Genomic DNA, 9,579 nt, shown 5'->3' with positions numbered 1-9,579 from the left:
TATGCCAAAACATGTTATTAAGGAAAATATGTTTGTGACCCCTAAAAAGCCTCCCCTAATTTGACTCATAATGACATGGCATGTTATGTGTCAACTTTTGATTTGCCCTAAACTCAACCATAGAAGACCCAACTCCCTTGTCGCGTTATTATGGGTGCATTTGAGGATTTGAATTGTGGGTCTTTATCATTTCTATGTTACTCAGTTTCTTAATTGAAAGATATATTCTTTTCTTTGATTCTTTGCTATGTTAATAATTTCAGTCCGAGCATGATGGGTCAGATGTACAAGTGCACCTGAATGTTGAACATCATTATGAAGCAGATGTAATTCCCAACATGTCAAGGTCACCTAGGGTAAAGTACATAACCTATTATGAAGACTCTGGCAGTCTTCCTGGAAAGAGAACAGCAGTTTGGGAGCTTGACAAGGGTATGTAAAATGTCTTACAAATCACGTTAACTGTTGTATGCAATTTTGGACAACAGTGGGTTCAAAGGATTTCAGGCTCAGTAAATACTTACACTTGGCTTAAAGGAAATGCTTAGCTGAGAATGAGTGAAAATTCTCTGTTATAAAATGTCTGGGTTGCAATATTAGACTCTTCATTGTTTTATTTTATCTAATATCTAATATGTTATTTGTTAATAGAAAGTAAATGTATCTAGCAATCAATTATACACTTCACGCATATTTATCTGTTCACATGTATTGTATGTATCATTTCCCTTAAACAGGATGAATGAACCTTATAGCCAAATAAATGAGTTTTTGGTTTGTGCTCCAAGGGTAGTAAAATAGTAAGAAAAAATCATGGCTACATCTCAAGGTCACGGGTTGTGGAAAGCAAGTTTTGCATTTTAAGGTCATATTCAACAAAAAAAAATATGAAATAATCTTTGTTGAAATAACATTAGCTCGCTTAAATTCCACAAGAACATGAAGTACAATTTATGCTGATATTCTCTTAGCATAGTGAAAAAAATGTTGTAAAAGCTTCTCTGTCTTCCTTTCATCTGAGTAATAGCATTACAGATTATGCCACAACCCACAAACATTTGACCATATTATAGTTTCCTCACAATTTTAAACATTAGGAAAGAACTAAGACCCATATAGATAGATCTAGTTCTTTTCTTACTCTTGTTTGTTTCTTCTCTTTATCAATCATAATGGCACTTTAAAATTAGTTGGAACTGCTTTCATGTAGCAAATCACAGGCACATTGTTAGATCTCCAGTTCTAATGCGGGAATTGTGGCTTGAGATGTGGCATGATAGCCATCCTGATTCAAAATCAAAATTTGTTACAAAAGGTGGATCTCTTCTTTCTTAGTTCTTTTTGTTTCATTAAATTGTTTTACCTCTTAAATTTTACATGGAACGGCTAAGCGTGGACCTTTGAGGGGAGATGACTGTTATTGGGATTATGGAAAAGCTCGTTGTGCATGGCCTGAGCATTGTGAATATAGGTATTTTTCTTACATGTTTTTTAATTATTTTTTCGAATATTGTGGTCATCAGTTTCCCTTATTGCATGATGTACAGATACGTTTTTGGAGATGTTCACCTTGGGCAGAGCTATAGATTGAGGAATTCTTCAGCTGATCTCCTCTTGCATTACTTATAAAATACGAGGTGCCTTTTGTTCTGCTGGCTATATTGTGTGGGCTTAAAACTAGATTTTTGAGTGATCGAAGGTTCACTTATTGAAAAATAACCACAAAAAAAGAGAGGGAGGTTTTTTCTTGAAGGCATTTTGGAAAAATTTCATACTCTTCTGGAGTGTCGGGGAAAGAAAGAAGTTAAAGAAACTTGTAAATGTAGTAGAGGCTAGTTGTCTGTTTATTTGTGAAGTATAGGAAGATGATAGCTGAACGTGATTATTCTATCAACTTTTGAAACAATCAAAGTTTTGGGGAAAGATTTTGAAAAACTGGGTGTGGATGGAATTTGCCATCATGTCCTTTAGAATGCTCTATGTATTTCTCAATTGAAGGAAAATGACAGATTGAAGTAACAGACCTAGTAAGAAATACAAAAGGGTGTATCCATTTTGGCCAGTGAGCTCATAGACTATGTATTGTTTTCAAAAGTTGGGATTCAACTACCTATTTTTAAAAACCATGTTATGGAACCTTTCCCAGAATTCATTAGTTTACATGTGTTTTTGATTGGGACCAATCCTTCTTTATTTCTGCTTTCTAAGGACTCTTCAGATGTTTCTTCAAGAGCTGGCATCTCACCACCATTTTGTTTCCATAGTTGCAGACATGCTGCATAGTGCCAATTGGAGGCACATGTGACGAATGTACACATATAGCTTCTCATTATCCTTATATTATATGCCCTATGGTAGAGGTGTTTTTATTATTATATTTTTTCTTTTTTTTTAATTTCTGACATGCATAACTTGAATGCTATATTGCAGTGTAAAGACCCTCACTTCTTAAAGTAAATGGCGATGATGTGCTTTGAAGTATTCACTCTACATGTAAGCAGGTGACATTTTGCAAAAATTGCAGGTTGCCGAAAATGTTAAAGGTCTCTTTTTAGTATAAACTGATCTGTTATTCATTACTTTGAATTGTTGCTCAGTATATTCAACCTCCATTGAACATGAATGGTTCAACAAAGGTTGTGACTCAATTTTTTTAATTTTATATTTTATATTTTCTCAATTTTATAATTTTATTTAATATATAATTTAATTTTTTAACAACAATTTATAAGGCCATAATTTTTAATTTATCTGAATCAAGATTCAAGAGAGTATGTGTTTTCTGTGGTAGCAACCCCGGCAACAAGCCCAGCTACCTGCTCGCCGCTATTCAGCTTGGAAACGAACTGGTAACCATTTACCACTTGTCAAAATATCATGAAACAATTTGAATTTGAAAACAAGTCTCTTATTTTTCCTGTAATTAATTGAATAACAATTGTCAAGAAACATTCTTATTCTTATTGTGATTCTTTTTACTTTAAAGTGGAATCGAATTTCAGAGACTAAAACAGAGAACAAAAGGGCTCTGTTTTTTTTTTTTTTTGGAACCATTTGGTTCCAAAAGGGTTGGTGGGTCTAATCTCCCAAGCTGTCTATGATGGTGGCCACCACGTCTTAGGGTAATCTCTCTCTCTCTCTCTCTCTCTCTCCACTCATAAACTCCATTATTTGTTTTTTTGCAGAGTGATTCCAAAAACTCTTATGCCTAGAGAGGTAATTCACTGCACTTGTTTCCTCATAATTTCAATTAAAACTGACTTCATTGAAATTCTTTAGCCTTTTGTTTTTATTTTTATTTCAGTGTATGTGATGATAAAGCTCATTTAACATTCACCCCCAAAAAAGTTAGATGACTAAACTGTTTGGAAAAATGCTAATGGTAATCTAAAGGGCTGTAAATAATATTGGTAGATGTATAAAATATCTATACAGTGTAGAAAAATATTTTAAAATGGGTAGAAGTTGTATTATTGAGATTTTAAATGTTTTGATATTTTGTTTAACAATTCATTAAGTTGTGATTAGCATGACTCAATAGTCAAAGTATATTCTCTTTACAGTTTCTTTAGAATGAAAGTGATAGAACGTGAGGGAAATAGAAACAATATTAACATTGTAAATAACTTTTTAATCCAATAATATCCCTTGACATTGATTCTGGTATTTCATCAAACTGAAGTTCGTCTATGATCTGTTCACTGATTCTATTTACAACCTAAAACACATGACAAAAACACAGCAAACATCTCTACAATGTTAGTAAGCAGGGGAACTGACGAACAAATATTGAAGTCAGTTCGTAACTTGTCCATCATCGTGGACAGAGAAAATGGAATGCTCTCTAGGATCCATCTGCTAAAACTTTATTACCAGCAAATAATGAAGTTCATATTTACAAAATTGACAAGAAAATTCAAAATCATGTATGTGTAATTAAATACATGTCTGTGTGTGCGCTGCACAGAAAGACGTACCTTAACCTTGTTTCCTAGGAGAAGCAGAAAATGAAATTCAGACATTTTTTCAAGAGAGAACCAAAGAAATAGAGCCTAGTAAACAATAAATTCCAGAATTTATGCCTATTGTTCTGTTCACAAAAGGAAGCAAAAGTGATGAGACTTGAGAGTCATCTCCTACCTATGCTGTGCTCCAAAATTTAGGCCACCATGATAGATACCGGCTCCAAAAAACCATGCGAAATGTACAGCTCTTCTTTGCTTGATAAAGAAATGCAATTCACTGCAAGATAGGCAAAAATGGATTTCATTTTCAAAATACGAGAATATGATTATGAGAACAATATATCCACCCAATTTGTGTAAAATCATAATTAATTTGATTACACAAAAGAGAATAAACCCATGCAACCTGTCTGCTTTAAATTTCTGCTTTTTGATTATTAAAATTTTAGTTTAAGAAAGGAATATCAAATTTGCTGCACATTAGCATCCAACTAGACAGATATATTTTGAGTCTATATATATTGAGTCTATATATATTTTGAGGATGCTGTATGTTTAACTCTTATGTTTGGTTGGAGGTTAATCATCATCCTCGAAATGATTGTCTGTAGGTCCAACCCCTTTGAACCAGTGATGTCTTATTTGGTCATCCCATGGATATAAAACCCCCCAGTAATTCCTTTCTTTCCCCATGCATTAACTTTGTCTTGGCAGATTGTTAGATTTTGGAATTGCTATCAACGGTTAGATGCATTTTCTATTGTTTATGATTACTGATATCAACTTCTCTCTCTCCCTCCCTCCCTCCCCCCAATTTTATACATGTTTTTAAGTTCAGGGAACAACAGAGATAAATGGAAATAGTGCACTGGAGACGAAGATGGAGAGGCTGGATTACAAGTCAACAAAACTCAGATTCCTAATGTAATTGTAGATAAATGGAAATAGTGCACTGGAGACGAAGATGGAGAGGCTAGATTACAAGTCAACAAAACTCAGATTCCTAATGTAATTGTAGAGATGCATGACATTGCATAGAGAGAGGCATCCTATTTTGGTAAACTAGGTTGATATGGTAGGAAAAGGATTTGTGTGAATGTGGTTAATGTGAATGGGAATATGAATATCAAGTTGGCTCAAATGTCTAGATTTCTATTATGTTGAACTCAGATTCCTATTTTGGCTCAAATAGAGGGGCATCCTATTTTGGTGACTCCTTAATGTTATTCAAATGATTTGTGTGAATGTTTTTTTTTTCACAATGATTGTGGACTATCATTTGATAAGATTTTACTATGTGAATGGGAGTTATTATTTCATATTAGTGTTATTTTTTAGTTTTATTACAGGTATTTTTTTAGTTTAATAACATAAAATTAGCACAATTAAAAAAAAAAAGAAAAAGAGGGCTATCATGGCGTTTCTAAAAACGTCGCTAAATAGTATCCCAACGGTTGGATTTTTTGGAAAAAGAGATACGACGGCGTTTTAAAAATGTCACTAAATAACATGGTGATGTCATGCTATCGTTAATAGAACTTTTAGCGGCGTTTTATAAAAACGCCGCCTATAGTCATATAAGCGACGTTTCTAAAGCGCCATAGAGTTATAGCGACGGCCGCATCTTCGGCGTTTGGTGAAAAACGTCACGAAAAGATTTGGCGGCGTTTTTAGGACCTATCGCGGCGTTTTTTAAACACCTTTGAATCCTCCATTTCCAGCAGTGTTTTTTCAAAACCGCTATCACAAGTTTTTGAACTTTGTTATGACGGAACAAACGAAAACAAAGTAAAACAGAGGAATCACACAAGAATACAACACATACGAGTGGTTTGGCTAAAAGCCTACATCCACGAGCAAAAAACGACAAAGGGTTTAACTATCAAAAGAAGAGAAATTATAATGACCGACTGTTTCTATCAAAAGTCATTTTTGTAGCAAAACTTCTGTTTAATCTCGAACACGCCCACAACTTAGTCTAAAAAGGGCGTTTCAGGGCCGAAAATTCAAAATAGCCCCCGAACCGCCATGTGGCTCTCACGGGCAGCTTCCCCATGATAAATAGGACTTGTGATAATTGACGGAATGTAATTCGAATCCGTAGGTTGGGAGTTAGAGCCGAATACGACCAAAACTTACTCGAAAAATGGCGTTTCGGAGGCGAAAAATCAAAACAGCCCCCGAACTACCATGTGACTCTCACGGGCAGCTTTCCCATGACAAATAGGACTTGTGACAACTGACAGAATATAATCCGGACCAGTAGGTTGGGAGTTAGAGCCGAATACGCCCAAAACTTACTCGAAAAATGGCATTTTGGGGGCAAAAATTCAAAACAGCCCCCGAACCACCGTGTGACTCTCATGGGCAGCTTCTCCATGACAAATAGGACTTGTGACAACTAACGGAATGTAATTCGGATCCGTTGGTTGGGAGTTAGAGCCGAATATGCCCAAAATTGATAATTGATTCATCATGGAAGGTTGCTTTTGTGATTGAACAAACATTTCTACATATTTCCTTTTGTGATTGAACTTTATTTTGGTTATTATTTTTCTCACATGTTCTAATATCTTCAATGAAATGGCACTGACAGACATTCATAAGTAGGGATAGTTTTATATCCAATCTAATGATTCAAGTGTTTTTTGCAAACAATTAATGAGGAAGTTGGTAAAAAGAATAGTTTCTATTCACATCGGGCTTTGATATTGGTTTAGCCATAGAATTTGGATACATGTTGCATACAAATAAAAGATTGTTACATTAGCTTTATGTTAGTAATGACAGATTTAGTAATGATTGTTCTGCATTTAACAATGTTCCTTATAACAAAAGACTTTAGAAAGACTGATAATTGATTCATCATGGAAGGTTGCTTCTTTGATATGTTATTTGTAACTTGTTCCCAAATTCATTCATGAAGTTGGTCATTTTTGGGTCCAATTCTAACGTTTTTTTTTTTTGTTTTTGTTTTTTGTAGATGACTTTGTTGCGTGGACTTTCAGAGTAATATTTTGGTGTATGGAGAAGAAATTTCACTTTTGTATAGAACTAATGTAATACTTTTGTTATCCCCGGCGTTTGTGCAGTTCACTATTACTGATACAAAAAACTTTTGGCAGCCAACAGATAATTACAGGCATGGTACATGGATCACCTTTTGTCGTCTTACATATATATGATTTTTTGTCGTGGTACATAGATGTACTTTTGTCTTGGTACATACATCACCTTTTGTCGTGTTACAGATTACGTGGTAATTTGTACCATGCCAAATAGTCATTTCACATGGTACTAAATATATTTTTTGTATATGGAAGGCTTTACTTTTTGTATGATTCTATATTTTGTATGAAATTATTATTTTAATTTGGGCAATACTTGGTTTGTGTATACTTTGACAGTTAAAGTTATTTATTTTTTGTATACAAAAATTGACTTTTGGCGACTAAAAATTTAGTCGCCAAAAGTGAAAATTCTTGTAGTGTGTGTCAAAGTCATTTATACCTGACGTCATCATTTGGACATAATGACAACATGACACTAGTAGTGGCAACAATGCTATTATAATGGGCTAAGTCGATGATGATGGTTGTGTTTCAGTGAATCAAAGGGCATGATTAATTGAAGTTGGTAACAATAACATTGCTGTTTAATTCACTAATAATGACAACGAAAGAAAGAGTGAGAGTGAGAGAGAGAGAATTAAAAACGAGAAACGTAGTTGGAGTGTCATGCGTTTTTGTTAGTGATAATGTTTGAGGTAATGAAAACACAACAACAAAATTACATATAAATGGCAACCGATAAACCGATCAATTACTATTCGAATATTGACTAAATTGATATTAATGATTAGGCTTTTACTAATTCATTGGGAACTATGAATAAGTTGGGAATTAATTGGTTTAGTGTGGTTTATGAAAACTAATTGATTATTGAATCAATTAGGTTTATTATATCAAGGATCCCTACAATCAATTGTACAATCAATTGTCCAATCAATTGTCATATTTCAATCTCCCTTATATTCTAATGGATTGTACAATCAATTGTGAAAGTTCAAAACTCTAGCCACTAATCGATTGTATAGTCAATTGTGGTCTTTCAATCCAATCGATTTTGCAATCAATTATGATTTTCCATTCACTCCAATATGCTATACCAATTGATTACACAATCAATTGTGTTTGAAAATTTAAAATTTATGATGTTTTGTTGATGTTGTTACGATTTTTGGGACAAAATTATAATCAACATGCCATGTTATGATTCATTGATAAAAGTTATGATAGTTTGTTAATGTCGTTATGATTGTGGGAAAAAAAGTTATACTCAATGTGTTATGTTATGAATCGTCACTAAAAGTTATGATTTGTACCACCAAAAGTTATGATTTGCCATGGTGAAGCATAATAAAAAATGTTACGATTCAAATGTTATGATAATTAATTACAAATAACTATATTTGTTATGAGTTGTTATCATATTGTTATGATTTATAGTGTCTTTGTTATGACACTTTGGTGAATATTATGACATTGTTATGATTCATTATAATATTGTTATGATATTACAATGAATGTTATGATTCTTTCTGTAACCTGTTACATGACCGGTTTAGCAGGTCATTGTTTATGATGTGGCACGATATGGGTCATACAATAAGTGCATATCATATGCCCTTTTATAAGGTGCACATTGTAGACTTTTCCTTAATAGAAAGATGAAATGACATTGTTTGCATGATGGAGTGTTTATTGGTGACGAAATATTTTCGTCTTCCATAACTTATCCTTCGCAGACAAAAATATATTTGTCGCCTAATAAATGGAAATATGCAACGACATCGTTTAATAGGTATGGAATTTATTGGCGACGAATTACGTTCGTCACAAAAAAAATTATATTTTGTGACAAAAATGTTTGTCTCCAATGAGCTAAAATAATTCGCGCCAATGCAAATGAAATTGGCGCCTCATTTTTGCACACAAAATTTTGTTTTCGTCTCCTATACTTTTGAGAAAAATTAAAACAAACGACAAAATTAATATTTCGTCATCTTTGGGTTAAATTTTAAGACAAAAAAAATTTCGTCACCAAATTTTGTCACAATAGCCTAGATTTCTTGTATTTTTGGTTGATTTTAAGCATTTGGTGACGAAATTTGGTTTTCCTCTCTAAAAATAATACATTTGGAGACGAAATTATTTCCTCTCTAAAATTTTTTACAATGGTGATGACAAATTTCGTCTCCAAAATGGCGCCAAATCTTCCACCAAATTTTCCAAAGGCAGGAAATTGTTTTCTGACGAAAAATAAAATTTAGAGACGAATAAAATTTTCGTCACCTATTGTTTTATTTGATTTTAAGCATTTGGTGATGAAATTTGGTTTTCGTCTCTGAAAATAATGTAATTGGAGGCGAAATCGTATTTTCATCACTAAAACATGCATATTTGGAGACTAAATATTTTTTCGTCACGCGTTTTCGTCACCATAGACCTTTTTTGTTGTAGTGTTCTTTGCTAGAGTAAACCTAATTTTTTTGGGGATTAGTCACTAGAGTAACTGGTAAAAACGAAGGTTTTTTATTGACCATCACTTGGCA

General features: G+C 33.4%; 1 long non-coding RNA gene across 1 annotated transcript; it reads left to right on the top strand.

The window, feature by feature from the left end:
• Positions 1-261: 261 nt before the first annotated feature.
• Positions 262-2,561, top strand: LOC145792300 (uncharacterized). The gene is made up of 5 exons (XR_014331689.1): positions 262-432; positions 1,211-1,471; positions 1,548-1,637; positions 2,209-2,310; positions 2,431-2,561. It is a non-coding gene; the product is annotated as an uncharacterized LOC145792300 (long non-coding RNA).
• The last annotated feature ends 7,018 nt before the right edge of the window (positions 2,562-9,579 follow it).

The sequence above is a fragment of the Camellia sinensis genome, chromosome 6 (genome assembly GCF_055761805.1).
Source record: "Camellia sinensis isolate YWXY chromosome 6, ASM5576180v1, whole genome shotgun sequence".
NCBI classification, from domain to species: domain Eukaryota; kingdom Viridiplantae; phylum Streptophyta; class Magnoliopsida; order Ericales; family Theaceae; genus Camellia; species Camellia sinensis.
The sequence above is the reverse complement of the archived record's forward strand: the minus strand, read 5'-3'. Positions and strand labels throughout refer to the sequence as shown.